The sequence below is a fragment of the Tachyglossus aculeatus genome, chromosome 2 (assembly GCF_015852505.1).
Source record: "Tachyglossus aculeatus isolate mTacAcu1 chromosome 2, mTacAcu1.pri, whole genome shotgun sequence".
Taxonomy (NCBI): domain Eukaryota; kingdom Metazoa; phylum Chordata; class Mammalia; order Monotremata; family Tachyglossidae; genus Tachyglossus; species Tachyglossus aculeatus.
This window is the reverse complement of record NC_052067.1, coordinates 122,965,188-122,985,711: the sequence shown is the minus strand read 5'-3', so window position 1 is coordinate 122,985,711 and position 20,524 is coordinate 122,965,188.

The following is a 20,524-nucleotide window of genomic DNA, read 5'->3' as shown; positions in this document are numbered from 1 at the left end:
AGCAAAATGTGGGCCAGGGTTCGACAATGAGACAGGCATGATGAGATGGTTAGCAATAGAGGAGTGAAGTATTCAAGCTGGGTTGAAGAAGGAGAGAAGTGAGGTGAATAGGAGGGGGCAAGGAGATGGAGTGTTTAAAGGCAATGGTGAGAAGTTTTTGTTTGATACGGAGGTGGTTGGACAACCACTGGAGATTTTTGAGGAGGGGGTGACATGTCTGAAATGTTTCTGTAGAAAGATGATCCGGGCAGAGGGCTGAAGGAAGCACTGGATTTCAGAGAGACAGGAGGTTCGGAGGTCAGCAAGGAGACTGATGCAGTAATCCAGAAGGGAGAGGATGAGTGGTTGTATTAACGTGGTAGCAGTTTGGATGAAGAGTAAAGGGCAAATTTTAGTAATTTGTGAAGGTGAGACCAAAAGGATTTGGTGACAGATTGAATATGTGGGTTGACTGAGAGAGAGGAGTCAATGATAATGCCAAGGTTAAGGGCTTGTGAGATGCGTTGGATGTTGGTGCCATCTACAGTGATGGGAAAATCGAGGAGAGGACAGGGTTTGGGAGGGAAGATAAGGATCTCTGTTTTGGACATGTTAAGCTTGAGGTGATAGGAGGACAACCAAGTAGAGATGCCTTAAAGGCAGGAGGAGATAAGAGCCTGGAGAGAAGGAGAGAAATCAGGGGAGGAGATATAGATTTGAGTATCATCTGCATAGAGATGGGAGTTGAAACCATGGGAGTAAATAAGTTTTCCAATGGAGTGAATGTAGATAGAGATCAGAAGGGGACACAGAACTAAACCTTGAGGGACACCCTCAGTTAGAGAGTGGGAGGCTGAGGGGGAGCCCATGAAGGAAACTGAGAATGAATGGCCAGAATGACGCCAAGGTTAGATAACGTTTCCAGGGGAAAGGGGTGGTCCACAGTGTCGAAGGCAGCTGAGAGGCCAAGGAGGATTTAGGATGGAGTAGAGGCTGTTGGATTTGTCAAGAAGGAGATCAATCCTGTACAAACTCAAACACAGTGTATTTAGAAGCACGCTCTTCATTTTCACTCCCAAATCCTGTCCTCTATCAGTCCCTGATGAAAAACACTATCAATTTTGGATATCAGAATCCTAACCTTCAAATTATATGTGACTTTATTTACTTTCATATCCAAATTGGGCAGGAACTGGACAATGCTTACTCATCAATATTTGATGGATCCACCCCTTTGTTTTTATTCAGAGAGCCACTTTCTTCATAGAAGCCCTTACTCTCTTCTGACTGATCTTCTCTACAGTACTAGTAGTAGTAATAATAATTACAATAATAATAATAATAGGTATTTGCTAAGAACTTACTATGTGTCAGGCACTAGTAATGGTAGTAGGAGTAGTTATTTATTTATTTATTTTACTTGTACATATCTATTCTATTTATTTTATTTTGTTAGTGTGTTTTGGTTTTGCTCTCTGTCTCCCCTTTTTAGACTGTGAGCCCACTGTTGGGTAGGGAATGTCTCTATATGTTGCCAACTTGTACTTCCCAAGAGCTTAGTACAGTGCTCTGCACACAGTAAGCGCTCAATAAATATGATTGATTGATAGTAGTAGCAGTAGTAGTAGTAGTGATAGCACTTAAAATCCTTACTATGTGTAATGCTGGTCTTTTTACCACTATTGTTTGTCCCCTCCAGTCCACTCTAGATAAAGCAGCAACAATCAGTCTTCTAAATTGCTGTTTGTTCATTCTAAAATATATTAATTGGCTTCCAGTGACAATCTTGGGAAGCAGTGTGGTTGAGTGGATAGAGGACAGGCCTGGGAGTTTGAAGGACCGGGGTTCTATCCCAGCTCTGCCACTTGTCTGCTGAATGACCTTGGGCAAGTCACTTCACTTCTCTCTGCCTCAGTTACCTCATCTGTAAAATGGAGATTATGACTGTGAGCCCCATGTGGGACATGGACTGCAAACAAAATGACTAGCTTGTATCTACCCAGTGCTTAAAAAAGTGCTGAATACCAAAAAAAAAAAAACTTGAAAAAACAATTTAGCAGAACCTCCCATCTTTCCATATCCCAGAGGATACTTTTTACTGCTCAAGCTAACCTCTTCACTTTCCTCTGCACTAGACTTACTCAGATTTGAGTCAGTCCTCATATTGATGATGAGATGATGATGGCAATTTGTCAAGCACTTACTATATGTCAAGCACAGTTCTAAGCACTGGGGTAGGTACAAGCTAATTATGTTAGACATAGTATCTGTCCCACGTGGGGTTCCAAGTCTGTATCCATTAAGCCAATTATTCCCTTTCACCAAGCCATATGCATCCCTCCCTTCCAAACCTGTTTCTCAGTAGTGTGTTCCTCCCTAGTACAAAATAGCTAACTCTAGAAACCCTGTCTCCTCTTTACCACCACACTCAAAACTAAAAGTTGGCAACAATAACAAAAACAACAACAATGATAATAATAACAACAGCCTTAATAACAGTGTCATTTACCCAGCACTTACTATGTGCCCAGCACTGGCACTGGTATGGAAGCAGCATGGCTCAGTGGAAAGAGCACGGGCTTTGAAGTCAGAGGTCATGGGTTCAAATCCTGGCTCCGTCAATTGTCAGCTGTGTGACTTTGGGCAAGTCACTTAACTTCTCTGGGCCTCAGTTACCTCATCTGTAAAATGGGGATTAAGACTGTGAGCCCCCCATGGGACAACCTGATCACCTTGTAACCTCCCCAGCGCTTAGAACATTGCTTTGCACATAGTAAGCACTTAATAAATGCTATTATTATGATTATTATTATGGAAACAAGACAATGAGGTCGACAGTGGTCCCTGTTCCACATGGGGCTCAGTGTTTAAGTAGAAGAACAGGTTTTGAATCCTCATTTTAAAGACAAGGAAGCTGAAACAAAGAAAAGTTGCACAAGTTTATAGTGGGTGAGTATCACTGTTGTCTTCCTGAGGCACACGTAAAGTTAAACCATTAATGCTCAAATAAGAAATGTAGATAGTAGAAAATCATAGGCTTGGAAGTCAGGGAATTTGGGCTGTACACCTGGCTCTTCCACTTGCCTGTGATACGACTTTTGGCTTCCCTGTACCTGAGTTTCCTCATTTATAAAATGGAAATAAGACACTTGTTCTTCCTCACCCTTAGACTCTATGCCCCAAAAGGGACAGAGACTGTATCCTGTTTGCTTATACTGTAATTACAGCACTTGGTGCTTTGAACATAGTAAATGCTTAACAAATATCACAATGATAATTATGCCGCAGCGTTTGGTATTTGCTTCTTCTAATGAAAGCCAAAGTTTGGCACTTCAGTGGGTCAGTATCAATCGTTTTGGGGCACAATAAAGGTGGTCCTTTACTGTGCTGCTGAATTTGGTATTCACTTAGTTGCTAACTGCTCCAACTATTTTGCATCATGCTTAATCTGAAATTTCTGGTCAGAAGAAACAACACGATTCCTCACTGTTACATACCAGACTGGTCCTTCCACCTATGTATTATCTCCCCAGAAGTCCTGATCTATTCCATATCACTAGAGAATTTCCAGGTGAAGTCTGTATAGAAAGCCATATGACTCAGTAGTCAGGTAGCACCAAAATTCTGACCCATCTGACTCTCAGACCAGTCTGAATTTCATTCTAATGAACAGATGTATGTATTATAAAGCTCGGTTTGGGCAGGGAATGTGCCTATTTATTATTGCATCATACTCTCCTAAGCACTTAGTATAGGGCTCTATGCACAGTAAGTGCTCAATAAATATGATTGAATGAATGTATTTATTTTTGAGATGGATATGCAGCATGGGCCCAAGATATTAGCTTGCAGGACTCAGAATACGACCTTGATGCATAGGACTTGCCATCAGTAGTGAAGGTATACTGTCACAGAACCATTCTAAGATTGTGTGGTGAACAGGTTCAGGTGTCAAAAAAACTGCTTGATGTGACAGCATTGTCCACCATGACAGCTCCCCTGAGCGGCTGTTAGCTGCTGTACTGCTCTAAGGTGTGGTCTCAACATTTTGCTCCTACATAATTGCTTTCTGTGTTCAATGTCCCTGTGGGACCATAACCAGTAGGTAAAAGGAAGGGAGTAATTGTAAGCTGTAATTGTAAGCTCCTAGAGGGCATAGATCATGTTTCTTGAACTCTTCCAAGTTTTCCCCCCTCAACCTCCACAGGAAGTGCTCCATAAATACCATTAATTAAATGATTGATTTCAAGTGGTATTGCACAGGTCATTATTATTAATTTCTTCCTGACACAAAGTCTTTGTGACTGGACTAAGGCTCATCCATCATTTAGGATGGTTGACTCCATTAACCTTCTCTCTAGGAAAACAGTCCCCTTCCCAATAGCTGTCTGCCTGCTCTGCTCTGTCTGGTCTCCTAATACTGTTTGAGACAGTACTTCATTCTATTTTAAACCATTCATTCTTCCCTCTCAATTGGCTTATGACCTCTTTCAGATTACTGTACAGCTTTAGCTTGTATATCCTGTTAAAATATATTTTCTTCATGCCACAGCCAGCAAGCTGTGTTATTGTTCATTTCAGGATCTTGTTGTTGGTAATCCTGTCTGTTCATTTCAGGATCTTGTTGTTGGTACACTTGTCCTGCCCTTTAGTACTGTGAATGGTTCATAACAGAAAATCATGATATCATAACAGTGATAGCATTGCATAGTTAGCTAACTTGAAACAGGATTCAAACACATTTTTTGGAATCCAAATTCATTTAGCTAAAATTTTATCCAGGGGACATATACTTGCCTAAGCACTAGTTGAGTATATATATAGGTTGGAGAGATTGCTCTGCACACAGTAAGCGCTCAATAAATACGATTGATGATCAGGAATTAATCAGGAAAGTCCTCCTAATAATAATAATAATGGCATTTGTAAAGTGCTTGTTATGGGTCAAGATCTGCACTAATTGTTAAGGTAGTTACAAGATATTCACTTCCTAACCCCCATGGGATTAACTGGTAACTAAAAGTGATAGGATTTAATCATCATTTTACAGAAGAGGAAACTGAGGCACTTTAAAGTTGTGACAACCCAAGGTCACACAGAGGACCTACAGGAGATATGGTTTCAGCAGGGACTAAGTGAAGAGAGGAGCAGTGGTCTGCCCGATGGGAGTTTCAGGCAGAAGAATGGGTGCTAGCAAAAGATCAAGGGCTCAACAATCAAGGGCTGTCCTCCCCGTGACTAAGGGGATGGGATGGGAACATCACAGTAGTTGGCACCACTATCCTTCCTGTCTCACAAGCCCATAATTTTAGCTTTATCCTGACTCCTCTCTCTCATTCCACCCACATATTCAACACATCACATATCCTGTCAGTTCCACTTTCACATCATTACTAAAATCACCTGTTACTCTTCATCCAAACTTCTACCACATTAATATAGTCATTCATTCTATCCTGCCTTGATTACTGCATCAGTTTCCTTGCTGACCTCACAGCCTCCTTCTTCTCCTCACTCCAGTTCATAGTTCACTCTGCTGCTGGATCATTTTTCTACAAAAACGTTTAGGAACTGTTTCCCCAGTCCTCAAAAAGCTCCAGTGGTTGCCCATCCACCTCTGCATCAAACAAAAACTCACGATTGGCTTTAAAGCATTCGATCGCCTTGCACTCTCATCTCAACTCGCTACTCTCCTATTGCAAACGCAGCCTGCACATTTTGTTCTTAGAATGCTAACCTTCTTGCTGTACCTCGATCTTGTCTATCTCATCTCCAGCCACTTACCTACATCCTGCCTCTGGCCTAGAATGACCTCATTCTTCATATCAGACAGACAATTGCTGTCCCCTCTTCAAAGCAACAGAACTTAAGGAGAGATGAAACAATAGAAATAGCGAAGCAACCTGAAACAAGGACAAATATACATAAAGTGAAAACAAGCAGTACAAAAATTTGTCTCTGCAACATAAACTCTGAAACGGGGGCTATGTCTGACCCACTTATCTTGGCACAAAGTAAGTGCTTAACAAATATTACTGGAGGGTAATGCAGCCAGAATAGCAGAGGTGCAGTCTGTTCGTAGCTGAAATCCCAAGTCATATCAATAACTAGTTACCAACACAGTTGGAGAACTCGCCACAACCTAGCCAATATCCCAAATGTTGTCATGCTGCCAACAATCCTGTCCGTCTCACCATGATGTTCTGTTGTTGTTTTATTGTATTTGTTAAGCATTTACTATCTATGTGCTATTCACTTAGCTCTGGGTAGATACAAGATAATCAGGCAGGACACAGTCCACATTTCACATAGGGCTCACCATATTATTCTCCATTTTACAGTTGAGGGAACTGAGGCACAGAGAAGTTAAGTGTCTTCTCCTAGGTCAAATAGCAGACAAGTGGAGGGAGGCAGGATATTAGAACCCAGGTCCTTCTTACTCCCGGGCCCAGGCTGTATCCACTAGGCTAGTATTGCAAGGCAGGATGAGATTGCAGTCCCAAGATGATCAATCAATCAATCAATCGCATTTATTGAGCACTTACTGTGTGCAGAGCACTGTACTAAGCGCTTGATGCAAAGAGATACGGCAGCAAGGCAGCATGGCTCTCCAATACTAGGAGGCCATGGGATCAATTAATCAATCAAGCATATTTATTGAGCTCTTACCGTGTGCAGAGCACTGTACTAATATAATTTCTCCAAATATCATGTTATAACTGCTGGAAACCAGGGCTAGGTCTAGATGGACCTTTGGTCTGCCTCAGTAAGGATATTTCTTGTGTTCCTATGTTCTCATGGTCAAACATTTTCCTTAAAAATTAGTTAACACATTTTGGGAGATGTTGAGAAAATGAGTAATTCAATCAGTTAGTTATATTCTGAACAGATGGTTTTCTATAGTACTAATGCTGGATAGGACAAGTAGTGAAAATGAAAACTGTAGACATCTAATTACCGTTTGACCTATAAAGTTAAAAGAAGTCTCTTATAAAATTGCATGTAATCAATATGAATGCACCTATAAAAGGCACTGCACACTGTACCCTGAAATTTAATTCTGTCCTTATAAATACTGCTAGCACACATTTTATATTTATAGCAGGCATACTGAATGAATTCAGCTTGGTACTGAAACCATACCAGAAAACCCTTTATGCTTTGACAGAATATTAATCAAATCTTTCCTTAAACGTAAATTTAAATGAAATTCTTGAAATGTAATCAGTGAACACCTGATATTTTTCTAATTCCACATTGTCTAATTACTTGAAGAGAACTTCTGTTTTATTGACAACTATTTAATTATGATGAAACAAAAACAGGAATAACTTCAAAGAACAAATGACAAAATTCTTGGCTGCAACTCTTCAGGTGTTTATAGTTACTGAAATAGAAGTGTATCTCTGTATGGCAATTGCTAATTGAATGCCAATCGGTTCAAATTTGTCATCTTTTGGAGGAAAATATTTCTGCCAATATTTTCAAAGTTAAAATTCTCCATTTGAATTAAGCATGGATATTTTCATACAATTTTTCCCCTTTATTGGAAACAATTGTGGCTATGACCTAGATATTTCACACAAGTTTACGCAACTCATTTCTAAGAGACGTAATGAAACTTTTCAAGAAAACACCCAAGGACTGTAATACTAAAGAGAATATATTTTTTGTAAAATAATTTAATCTTCAAGATAGGAAAACTGACATTGTTATTAATAATAATGATAATAATAATAATAACTACGGTATTTGTTAAGTACTTACTATATTAAGTACTTACTTTCAGGTTTAAAGCTCTCCATCACCTCATCCTCTCCTACCTCACCTCTCTTCTCTCCTTTTACAGCCCAGCCCGCACACTCCACTCCTCTGCTGCTAACCTCCTCACTGGGCCTCATTCTCACCTGTCTCGCTGTCGACCCCTGGCCCGTGTCCTACCTCCGGCCTGGAATACCCTCCCTCCACACATCCGCCAAACTAGCTCTCTTACTTCCTTCAAAGCCCTACTGAGAGCTCACCTCCTCCAGGAAGGCATCCCAGATTGAGCCCCTCCTTTTTCTCTCCTCCTTCTCCCCTCTCCATTGCCCCTCCACCCTACCCTTTGCCCCTCCCCACAGCACTTATGCATATTTGTACATATTCATTACTCTATTATTAGAGTAATAATATTCATTACTCTAATCTATTTATTAATGATGTGTATAAAGCTATAATTCTATTCATTCTGATGATACTGACACCTGTCTACTTGTTTTGCTTTGTTGTCTGTCTCCCCCTTCTAGACTGTGAGCCGTTGTTGGGTAGGGACCATATCTATATGTTGCCGATTTGTACTTCCCATGTGCTTAGTACAGTGCTCTTAGCAAAGCACTCAATAAATAAGATTGAATGAATGAATGAATGCTAGACACTGTACTAAGCACTGGGGTTGATAGGAGCAAATAGGTTGGAACGAGGCTCTGTCTCACATGGGGCTCACAGACTCAATCCCCATTTTACAGATGAGGTACCTGAGGTACAGAGAAGTGAAGTGACTTGCCCAAGTGGGGTGACTTCCCAGCAGGCAATTGGCAGAGCCAGGTCCTTTTAATGCTCAGGCCAGCACTCTAACCACTAGGCCATACTGCTTCTCATTAAAAAGGATATAATACGAGAATAAGTACCTGGTTTTCTTGAAGGATTTTCATAACATGCAAAGTTATATGAAATAACTATTTTGCTTCAGGTTTTACCTACTATTCTCACAACCCAAATGAAAACTATTCTTGAAACCAAGAAATTCTCTGATCCCCATGTTAATTTGTTCCTCTATGTAATAATAATAATAATAATGATGGCATTTATTAAGTGCTTACTATATGCAAAGCACTATTCCAGCCCCATTGAAAACCATCACGACTATAAAATAGTACATTTTATTTTTGAACAATATAACTTAAAGCAAATTAAATTGTTGAAGAATTGGGCTATAACTAATTTTTAAAATTATTAAAAATGGCAAATAATGAATTTTTATAATTCTGAATCTTTTCCTTTTCAAAGGAACGTATTTAATTATTCATTTACTGAGTACTTACTTTGTGCAAAGTACTATCCTATTCACTTGGACAACTGTACAGTATGGTTGGTAGACATGATCCCTGACCTCAAGAAACTTGCAATCCAATTAATAATAATAATGATAGTAATGATGATGATGGCACTTAAGCACTTACTTGCAGTGATTAAGCACTTACTATGTGCAAAGCACTGTTCTAAGCAATGGGGGAGGTTACAAGGTGATCAGGGTGTCCCACTGGGGTTCACACTCTTAATTCCCATTTTACAAATGAGGTAACTGAGGCACAGAGAGTTAAGTGACTTGTCCAAAGTCACGCAGCTAACAATTGATGGAGCAGGAATTTGAACCCATGACTTGTGACTCCAAAGCCCGTGCTCTTTCCACTGAGCCACACTACTTCTCTATTCACACAATCCTCTATTCACTATTCTCTATTCACACAATTCTCTATTTACACTATTCTCTGTTCACACAATTCTCTATTCTTCTCAATTCACACAAGCCAATACAAATCCTTAAAAGAAATTCATTCATTCATTCAATCATATTTATTGAATGCTTGCTTTGTGCAGAGCACTGCACTAAGCTAATTTTCAGCCCAAACATAGTCAACCCTCTCAGTTGAAAACTTGGAAAAGTTGTAGCAGAAAAATCAGCATGGAACCATTGCAATAAAGAAAGGCACTTTGAAGGGATCAGAGGATGAAGAGGCAAAAGTTAAAACAGCACCAGCCACTGCCAAAAAAAAATAACAACAGAGAAAAGGATGGTCTTCGTATGTGTGTTGTGTGGTAAGGGCTGTGAGTACTACAATGAATGACCTTTCCAGCCACACACATGTACTCCAAGCACTTAGTACAGTGCTTTGCGTGCAGTAAGGGATCAATAAATATGATTGAATGAATGCACCTGATTTACAGGAATGTAATTTATAGGGGACAGTGATAAAACTGATCAAGAAACAGGTTATCTTAGTGGATAGAGTACGTTCCTGGGACTCCCATGGGTCTTGGGTTCAAGTCTCCGCTTCTCCATTTGTATGCTGTGTGACCATAGGCAAGTCTATTCAATTCTCTGTGCCTCAGTTACCTCATCTGTAAAATAGGGTTTGAGATTGTGAGCTCCACATGAGACAGGGACTGTGTCCAAACAGATTTTCTTGTATCCACTCCAGGGCGTAGTTCAGTGCCTAGCATATAGTAAGCTCTTAACAAATATCACAATTATTCTTATTATTATAAACTATCACTTTTATTGAAGTGTAACAATACTTATTTTTCACCTTATTCCCTTCTGTGTATACCCCTTTGCCTATACCTCTGAGTCTGTGCTCCTTAAGCACTTTGATACTCTCCCTATCTCTATCCCCATGGAACCTTATGTACTATACTTATCTGTTTTTTAGGCTAATGTTTGTCTACTCTCTGAACTGAAAGCTCCTGTGAAAAGGGGATCATGTCCTAAACAGAACTCCTTACCTTCCCACCCAAACACTGTCCTTCCCCTGACTTTCCCATCACTATAGACAGCACCACCAAACTTCCTGTCCCACAAGCCCATAACATTGGCATTATTCTTGACTCCTCTACATATTTAATACATCACTAAGTCCTGTCGGTCCCACCTTTACAGCATAGCTAAAATCTGCTCTTTCCTCTCCATACAAACTGCTACCACTTCAGTACAGTCATTCATCCTATCCTGCCTGGATTACTGCATCAGCCTCCTTGCTGACCTCCCTGCCTCCTCCCTCTCCCCATTCCAGTCCATACTTTACTCTGCTGCCTGGATCATTTTTCTTCAAAAACATTCAGGACATGTCACCCCTCTTCTCAAAACCTCCGGTAGTTGCTCATCCTCCTCAAACAAAAACTCCTCACCATTGACTTCTCATCCTCTTCAAACAAAAACTCCTCACCATTGACTTTAAAGCACTCCATCACCTCCTGCCCTCCTACCTCACCTTGCTACTCTCCACCTACAATCTAGCCTGCACACTTCATTCCTTTAACGCTAATCTTTTCACTGTTCCTTAATCTTGTCTATCTCACCACCAACCCTTTGCCCACATCCTGCCTCTGGCCTGGAAAGCCCTCCCTCTTCGTATCCGAAAGATAATCACTCTCCCCTCCTTCAAAGCCTTTATTGAAGGCACATCTCCTTCAAGAGGCCTTCCCTAAGTCCTCCTTTCCTCTTCTCCCACTCCCTTCTGTAACACCCTGACTTTCTCATTTAGTTCTTTCGCCTCCCAGTCACACAGCACTTATGTACATATCTGTAATTTATGTAATTTATTTATTTATATTAATGTCTGTCTCCCCCATTTACACTGCAAACCTGTTGTGAGCAAGGAATGTGTCTATTGTTGCATGGCACTCCCCTAAGTGCTTACTACAGTGCTCTGCACACAGTAAGTGCTCCAATTAATATGATTGAATGAATGAATTGCCTATACTTGATTTTATTATGCTTTGCCAAGAAGTTACTACCACGTGCTCCACCATAATTGACTGATTGATTATTCAATGACCATGCCTTCTCACTGCACTTCATTTTTATTTTTCTGTCATAGTAAATTAGTAAGTCTAAGTTGATTCTTTTATTTATTTTCAGGTTAATAAACTTTCTCACACTTCATTTGTGGTTGTTTGTATATCCCTTGTTTCTAGCTTACAATTTATATATAACCTATTAGAAATTGATGTAAATGATAATAACAATAATAATGATATTGATGGCATTTGTTTAGTGCTTACTATGTGGTAAGCACTGTTCTAAGTGCTGGGGGAGGTACAAGGTAATCAGGTTGTCCCATGTGGGGCTCACAGTCTTAATTCCCACTTTACAGGTGAGGGAACTGAGGCACAGAGAAGTTAAGTGAATTGCCCAAAGTCACACAGCAGACAAGTGGCAGAGTCAGGATTAGAATCTATGACCTCTGAGTCCCAAGCCTGTGCTCTTTCCACTGAGCCATGCTGCTTCTCTAAGAGCATGGCAACATCAAATTTTAAAGGACTTATTTACTATTAGGAATGATATTTTCAAGGCAGTAAGTGTTATTCTGGTCTACCCATTTAAAGTAATTAAAGGACTTTTTTTACATCTACCAAGGAAAATTTATTCATTCTCTCAGACTACTTTGTTATATTAGTATTTGTCATTATAATATAACAACTTAGTTAACTAGTATTCAACTGAAGGTGAGACTGCTAAGATACTGAAACATCAAACCCAAACTGGATTTTATGGACCTGAACTCAAAGCCTATTCCATTAAGATTTCTTTAGGTGAATTAAAGGCACTTTACATTAATTATTTTCACAAAATTATTTTTCACTGTTATTAATTGTGCTAATGGGGAAGGAGCATGGCTCAGTGGAAAGAGCCCGGGCTTTGGAGTCAGGGGTCATGGGTTCGAACCCCAGCTCTGCCAATTGTCAGCTGTGTGACTTTGGGCAAGTCACTTCACTTCTCTGGACCTCAGTTCCCTCATTTGGAAAATGGGGATGAAGACTGTGAGCCCCTCGTGGGACAAACTGATTACCTTTTATCCACTCCAGCGCTTAGAACAGTGCTTGGCACATAGTAAGCACTTAACAAATACCAATATTATTATTATTATTAATTGACAAATAATTCATTCAATCATATTTATTAATCAATCAATCAATCAATCAATCGTATTTATTGAGCGCTTACTATGTGCAGAGCACTGTACTAAGCGCTTGGGAAGTACAAATTGGCATCACATAGAGACAGTCCCTACCCAACAGTGGGCTCACAGTCTAAAAGGGGGAGACAGAGAACAGAACCAAACATACCAACAAAATAAAATAAGTGCTTAGTCAGTGCAAAGCACTGCACTATGTGCCTGTAGAGTACAATACAACAGTAAATGGACACTTTCCTTACCCACAATGAGCTTACAGTCTAGAAATAAGCCTAAAGAAGCATGGATGGACAATGCAAAAGTTAAAAGTTCTTATTAAAAAATCAATTTGTTTACCAACCTCATTTCAGTCATAAAATCCTTCAGGAACTCTGAGAAACAGTCTTTCTAAAGACAAATTATTTTAAATCTACATTAGTGGTGAGTTTCATTGTAGTGCCCAAAGGATATCACAGTTTGACAGAGATCAAGTGATCTCTGTGATTGCTGTACTGTGATTGCTGTACTGTGCTGTTCACCTAAGTGGTATCCTTAATCTCATTACAGTAACCACAGTTTCTTCTAAGAGAAAATGGAAAGAATTAGAAATTTTAACATCTTTTCTAAGTAGATGAATGTTAACATTTTAATCAATGTTCCTACTAAATTTCATTTAAGAACTAATTCCACTAGGAAAAATAAATGACGTTAGCCATAGGAGATGTATTTTCCATTAACTATGTATATAACCATTGAGGTGATTTTAGTTGCACAGAAAAGTTCAGATTCTGAACTTTTGATTCTGATTCTATTCTCAAGGACCAGAAATACTGATATTACCAACCTTTGGTGGAAATAACCAGATGTGGTTGAAGATAGATGAATATATGATCAAATTCCTCTGCTAATTTTAGGATGAGAGAATAATCTGAATGTCTTCTTTAGTAGAGAGTTTAAAATATGGGTTAAGTAGTCCGTGAGTTTCAAATACCTTGGAGGCCAACAGAGGTTGTTGAGAATGTATAATGATTCTCCCAATAAAACCCATAACTCAAGAAAGATTACAGGAGAGAATGAGTTACCCAAATAATTAAGTGTAAAATTAGAAGAAATTTTTTTCAACAGCCTTGCTTTCCGAATCCAGGTTAGTCTGAGTCTGGAGCAATGTGTGAGCCATGGAACATGGCTTCATGACAGAAGTTTGACAAGGAAATTTTTTAATTTGGTATAAAAGCATCCAACACCATTACAGAATCAGAAAGCCAACAGGCCCACTGCTACATTTTCTGGTATAAAGCTAGAAAGCTGAGTACACTTCTTGACAATTAATTTAAAGCATCAACACTATGATGAGAGTGTATTATAAATGTAAATGACATTTTAAATGTAAAATCGTTGCATGAACTTAGAAATATACCATTTTACCCATCTACTACAACAATTTCCTCCATTCTAACATTACTAGCAGGTCATGGCACTGTGAAAATCTCTAACAATATAATCCATTTTTTTGGCCAGGTAGTCAGACCTGTAATTTTTATTACTGGACTGTTATTTATGCCATAAAATTACATTTTACATATATACATATCCATCTGTCTGTCTCTGAAACAGATATATATGTATATATTTGGTGAATGGTGAAATATTTTCAGCATGTTTACTTAAGGCCTCCAGGCGGCCTTCCCAGACTGAGCCCCTTCCTTCCTCTACCCCTCGTCCCCCTCTCCATCCCCCCCCATCTTACCTCCTTCTCTTCCCCACAGCACCTGTATATATGTATATATGTTTGTACATATTTATTACTCTATTTATTTATTTTACTTGTACATATCTATTCTATTTATTTTATTTTGTTAGTATGTTTGGTTTTGTTCTCTGTCTCTCCCTTTTAGACTGTGAGCCCACTGTTGGGTAGGGACTGTCTCTATATGTTGCCAATTTGTACTTCCCAAGTGCTTAGTACAGTGCTCTGCACACAGTAAGTGCTCAATAAATACGATTGATTGATTGATTAAACGTATATTTAAATGATATTCAAATGAAATATTTTCAGTGTATGAAGCTTATAATACAAATGCCTGAAATGCTTCTGCTGCGTGCAAAGCCACAATGAACGTTGGGTACCACTACAGAATTAAAAAAACTTTGATATGGTTTTTTTTGATGTCCTTATTTTTACCCCAATCCATCCTCCAAAACCATAATAATGAGAGTGGCACTCTACTAGGCACTGGGGTAAATCAGATGGGACACAATAACTTTTTGTTTTTGTCACTGCTTTATATACCTGTGTATTATTGGACAGTGTACTACCTAGGCAATTTATTACTACTAATAATAATAGTAATTGTGTTATTTATTAAGCACACACTCTGCTCTAGGCACTGTACTAAGAACTGGGCTGGATTCAAGCAAATCAAAACGGACACAGTTCTTGTCCCACATGGGGTTCACAGTCTCAATTCCCATTTCACAGTTGAGGACACTGAGGCACAGAGAAGTGAAGTGACTTTCCTAAGGTCACACAGCAGACAAGTGGTGGAGTCATGATTAGAACTCATGACCTTCTGACTCCTAGGTCCATGCTCTAACCACTAGGCCATGCTGCTTTTCTAGGCCATGTTGGTGGGGTTTTATGACCAAATCCCTCTTCCAAATGGGGCTCACAGTCTAGTTGGGAGGGAGAACAGATATTTAATTCCTATTTAAATACTTAATTCATATTTTCAGGATTAGGAAATTGAGACAGAGACAAATTTGTCCAAGGTTACACAGAAGGCAAGCGGCAGAGACAGAATTGCCAAGATCCGCCCTTTCCTCTCCATCCATACCGCTACCCTGCTCATTCAAGCTCTCATCCTATCCCGTCTGGACTACTGCACCAGCCTTCTCTCTGATCTCCCATCCTCGTGTCTCTCCCCACTTCAATCCATACTTCATGCTGCTGCCTGGATTATCTTTGTCCAGAAACGCTCTGGGCATATTACTCCCCTCCTCAAAAATCTCCAGTGGCTACCAATCAATCTGCCCATCAGGCAGAAACTCCTCACCCTGGGCTTCAAGGCTGTCCATCACCTCGCCCCCTCCTACCTCACCTCCCTTCTCTCCTTCAACAGCCCACCCCGCACCCTCCGCTCCTCTGCTGCAAATCTCCTCACCGTACCTAGTTCTCGCCTGTCCCACCATCGACCCCCGGCCCATGTCATCCCCCGGGCCTGGAATGCCCTCCCTCTGCCCATCCGCCAAGCTAGCTCTCTTCCTCTCTTCAAGGCCTTACTGAGAGCTCACCTCCTCCAGGAGGCCTTCCCAGACTGAGCCCCTTCCTTCCTCTCCCCCTCGTCCCCTTCTCCATCCCCCCATCTTACCTCCTTCCCTTCCCCACAACACCTGTATATATGTTTGTACATATTTATTACTCTATTTATTTATTTATTTATTTTGCTTGTACATATCTATTCTATTTATTTTATTTTGTTAGTATGTTTGGTTTTGTCTCCCCCTTTTAGACTGTGAGCCCACTGTTGGGTAGGGACTGTCTCTATATGTTGCCAATTCGTACTTCCCAAGCGCTTAGTACAGTGCTCTGTACACAGTAAGCACTCAATAAATATGATTGATGATGATGATGATGAATTGGGAATCTAGGTCCGTCTGCTCCCAGGCCTGTGTTCTATCCAACGGATCATGCTATTTTTTAAAATGGTATTTGTTCAGCATTTACTATATGCCAGGACCGTACTAAATGCTGGGCTAGATATACAAGCTAATCAGGTTGGACACAGTCCATGTCCCAAGTGGGGCTCAAAGTCTTAATCCCCATTTTATCATCATCATTTATTGAGTGCTTTATTTTCACTGAGCACAATGTCTTTATTGAGTGCTTCCTATTTTCATAGCACTCTACTAAGCCTTGGGAGAGTACAACACAACAAAGTTGGCAGACATGTTCCCTGCTCAATAAGACATAAAGTTAAGGAGTATTTCAGAAGGTAACAAACATATTTTGAATCCGTGTTATTGTAGATGATGAAATGAACTCCTTTAACTGTTTTTAAAAGTTGCGCCATTTGGTGTTTTACTATATAGCCATCCTCAGGAAAGTAGGTGTTAAAGCATAGGAGAAAATTATGGTCCTTTTCCTTAGCAAGAAAATAAAAAAAAGACTCATCATTCAGAGAATACAATCTTCATACAGCTTCCAAATTTCACTCATCTCTTTTTCACATGGGCGTCATATAATTTAATGAAAGCAGAATGAAATTACCAACTATGCATTTTCATTTTGCATTTAGGGATCTAAAAAGACATTTACATAAGGAGGGCACAAACTTGTTTCATAAAGTGAAATAGAGGTATTAAATGTCCCTTTATTACCACACATATTGGAAAATCAAATATTTAAATGAGTTAGTACCCTTATCATTATGAAGCATTATCATTAGTAATTCAAGGTCACCATACAGTATACTATACTTCTTAAAATATATGCCTTTTTATGGTTTAAAAATACAACCCTAAATAAAATAGCTGAATTCAGTACAGTGCACCCAGTAGGTGCTTGAAAATACCCAAATCGTAATGATGATAATGATAGGGATAATATCTCCAGAATCCACTTCTCCCTCTCCAAACTGCTACCTTAGACTGTGAGCCCATTTCTAGACTCCGAGCCCATTGTTGGGTAGGGACCATCTCTGTATGTTGCTGATTTGTACTTCCCAAGCGCTTAGTGCAGTGCTCTGCACACAGTAAGCGCTTAATAAATATGATTGAATGAATGAATGATCCAATTACTTATATCTCCCAGTGATTACTGCATAAACCTCCTTCTCTATTTCCCTGCCTTCAGTCTCTTCACTCTCAAATCCATATTTCACTCTCCTGTCCAGATGATTTTCCTGAAAAAATATTCAGTCCATAACTCCCCTTCTTAAAAATCCCAATTATCACCTATGCATCGAACAGGCACCCCTCATGATCAGCATTGACATTCAATCAGCTTTCCACCTTGCTTTGCTGATTTCCTACTATAACCAACCTGTACACCTTGCTTTCTAACATCAACCTACTCATTTTACCTTAATCTCGTCTTTCTTGCCATGGACCCCTTGCCCAGATTATCCCTCTGCCCTGGAACTCTCTTCCCCTTCATATCCAATAGGACACCTCTCCCCACTTTCAAAGTCCTACTAAAATCACAATTTTCTAGCCCCACAGCACTTATGAATATCCATCTGCAATTTATGATAATGTCTGTCTTCCTCCCTAGTCTGTTGTCTCCTTGAGGGTAGGGATTGTATCTATCTACTCTCTCCCCCAGAGAGTACAGTGCTCTGCAACACAGTATGGACTCCAATAAATATGCTCAATTTATGGAATGTTTAATTGATAGGTTTTTCCTTCTAATTGGCATTATTTCCCTCTTGGTATTATCCCTCATTCCTCTGTTACCTTGTTCTGTCAGTTTTTCCTGCACATATCCAGAATGCCCCACTTCCTCCCTATCCAAACTGCCACCATGCTTGCCCAAGCCCTTGTTGTATCTGAGTTGGTTACTCCATCAACCTAATCAAAGGATACCCTGCCTCCAGTCATTTTTCCTTTGTTGACCAGTCTTCACTCTTCTGACTGGATCATTTTTTCTACCATTTCATTCTCCATAAGTCTCCTCATTGCTCAAAAATCTCTAGTGGTTGCACATAGTTCTGTGGATCAAGGAGAAACTCCTGAGCATTGCTTTTAGGGTACCTGATGAGCTCTTTACCCTCTACTTAGACTCCTCGTTGCTCCCTACCTCAACTCATACCCCTTGTTCTCTCAAGCTAACATACCCACTCAGCCCTATATTTTGTTTTTCTCAATGCTGACCCCTTGTTCACCCCTTCCTCTCTTTGAAAATCATTCCCGTTTCACACCTGGCAGTCCACTGCTCTCCCCATCCTCAGGGCCCTTCTGAAACCAAACGTCTTAAAGGATGCCTTCTGAAATTATTTGTCTATCTGTCCCCAACCCCATTTCCCCAAGTAGTATTCCCACTATACTTTACATACAAACACTTATACTTATTTCATCCTCCTCCTTGATATTTAACTCCCAAAGAGCAGTTGTTTGACTACCCTGATAACGTTCATTTCTGCCACATCTCTGCTCAGGAAAATTTGATGCTACAACTGATGGTTTATACTGGTGACCTAACATAATTCCAAGACCTCATTATTTGTGATACTATATGTTTTAAATTTATCAGATTTGATATTTGCTGTCACTCTTCCAGGGAGCATAACAGAAAACACCAAAAGAGAAGCTCATTCTAGTTCTAAATACCTTTATTACTACTCCCTCCCAGGACATGTCCAGAGGTTCAGACACCGAATATGGGCCATTTCCACAGATGGGGTTTTAACACATCCATCCATTTGCATAAGTATGTCCCTAGCCAACAAAGTCAGTTTCTCTTGGCCCGTCCAAAGATGATATCACCAATCATCACTAGTCCCCATGCAATCAGTAAGATTCTGTAACTTCTTGTTGGTGGTTGAGCAGAAGTTGGAATCCCTTGGGCTTTCAGTGGTCATCACTCTTGCTCCCCCCTTCAGTGGGCTCATTGGTCTCCAACTGGTGGCCCAATCCCTCATCTTGGAACCAACCAGGACACCTTGTGGGTGGTGTGTCCGGGGGGAAAGGGGCTGGTATCAGGGTACATGTAGGAAGAAGGAGGTGGTCCTGAGCTAGTAGAGCAGTCCAACAGTGGAGCTGCGCTCCAGGAAAGGTAGGGGTGGGAGGGGTGTAGTGCTTGGGCACAGAGGCCTTGGAACACCCTAGAGGAATCTGTAGTGACAGTAGTTCAGGCCCTTCGGGTGCCACAGGTAAGGTAATAGGGAAGAAAGAGTGTCACATTGGTTCCATGGTGATGGAACAAACGGTACTTACTGCACACAGTAAGTCCTCAATAAATATGATTGGATGAATGATGGCAGCCTGGAACCCCCCCTCAGGCCTGCAAAGATCACTCTTGACCATGGGAATGACAATGTGGCTCAGATCTCCTTCTCTGTAACATGGAGTTGAACTCAGACCAAGGTTTGGATCAGGGTACGGGAGGGAAGGGAACAATGAAAAAACCACTGTGGTATCCCAGGGAGGCCCCATGAAGACAGAAGATCTATGTGCAGAAGCAGCATGGTGTAGTGGTTACAGCATGGCTTCTAGAGAAGGTCATGGCTTCTACCTCCAGCTCCACCATGTATCTGCTGTGTGACCTTGGGCAAGTCACTTGACTTCTCTGTGCCTCAGTTTCCTCAGCTGCGAAATGCCAATTGAGACTGTGAGCCCCACGTTGGACAGAGACTGTGTCCAACCCAACTTGCTTATATTCACCCCAGTGCTTATTACAGTGCCTGGCGCATACCATTATTATTGATATCATTATTAGTTTGAGTGGGGCTCTGTATTTGTAGTTAATACACAAGGCTAAAGGTTATGCATTATGATCATTTATTTTTACCCAAAATGCTGCCAATGCCACACAAATGCACTCCTGCAGAGGGCTCATATTGGAACTTTTTAAGTCTGAGTATGATCCTAGATAGGATCATTGTCCTTGACACTAGTTCCAGATTTCTGTGGTTCTTTGCAAGCATGGCTGTGTAAAAAAGGTAAAGCAGAGATTAATGTTACTTAATACAAAATCCTCCATTGTTACTGGGAAACCAGCATGTTTCCTTTAATTTCAATCTGTTCAATCAACCTATCAATCAGTGGTATTTACTGTGCACTTTTAAATGCAGAGCAGTACACTAAGTGCTGGAAAAGTACAACAGACTTGGTTG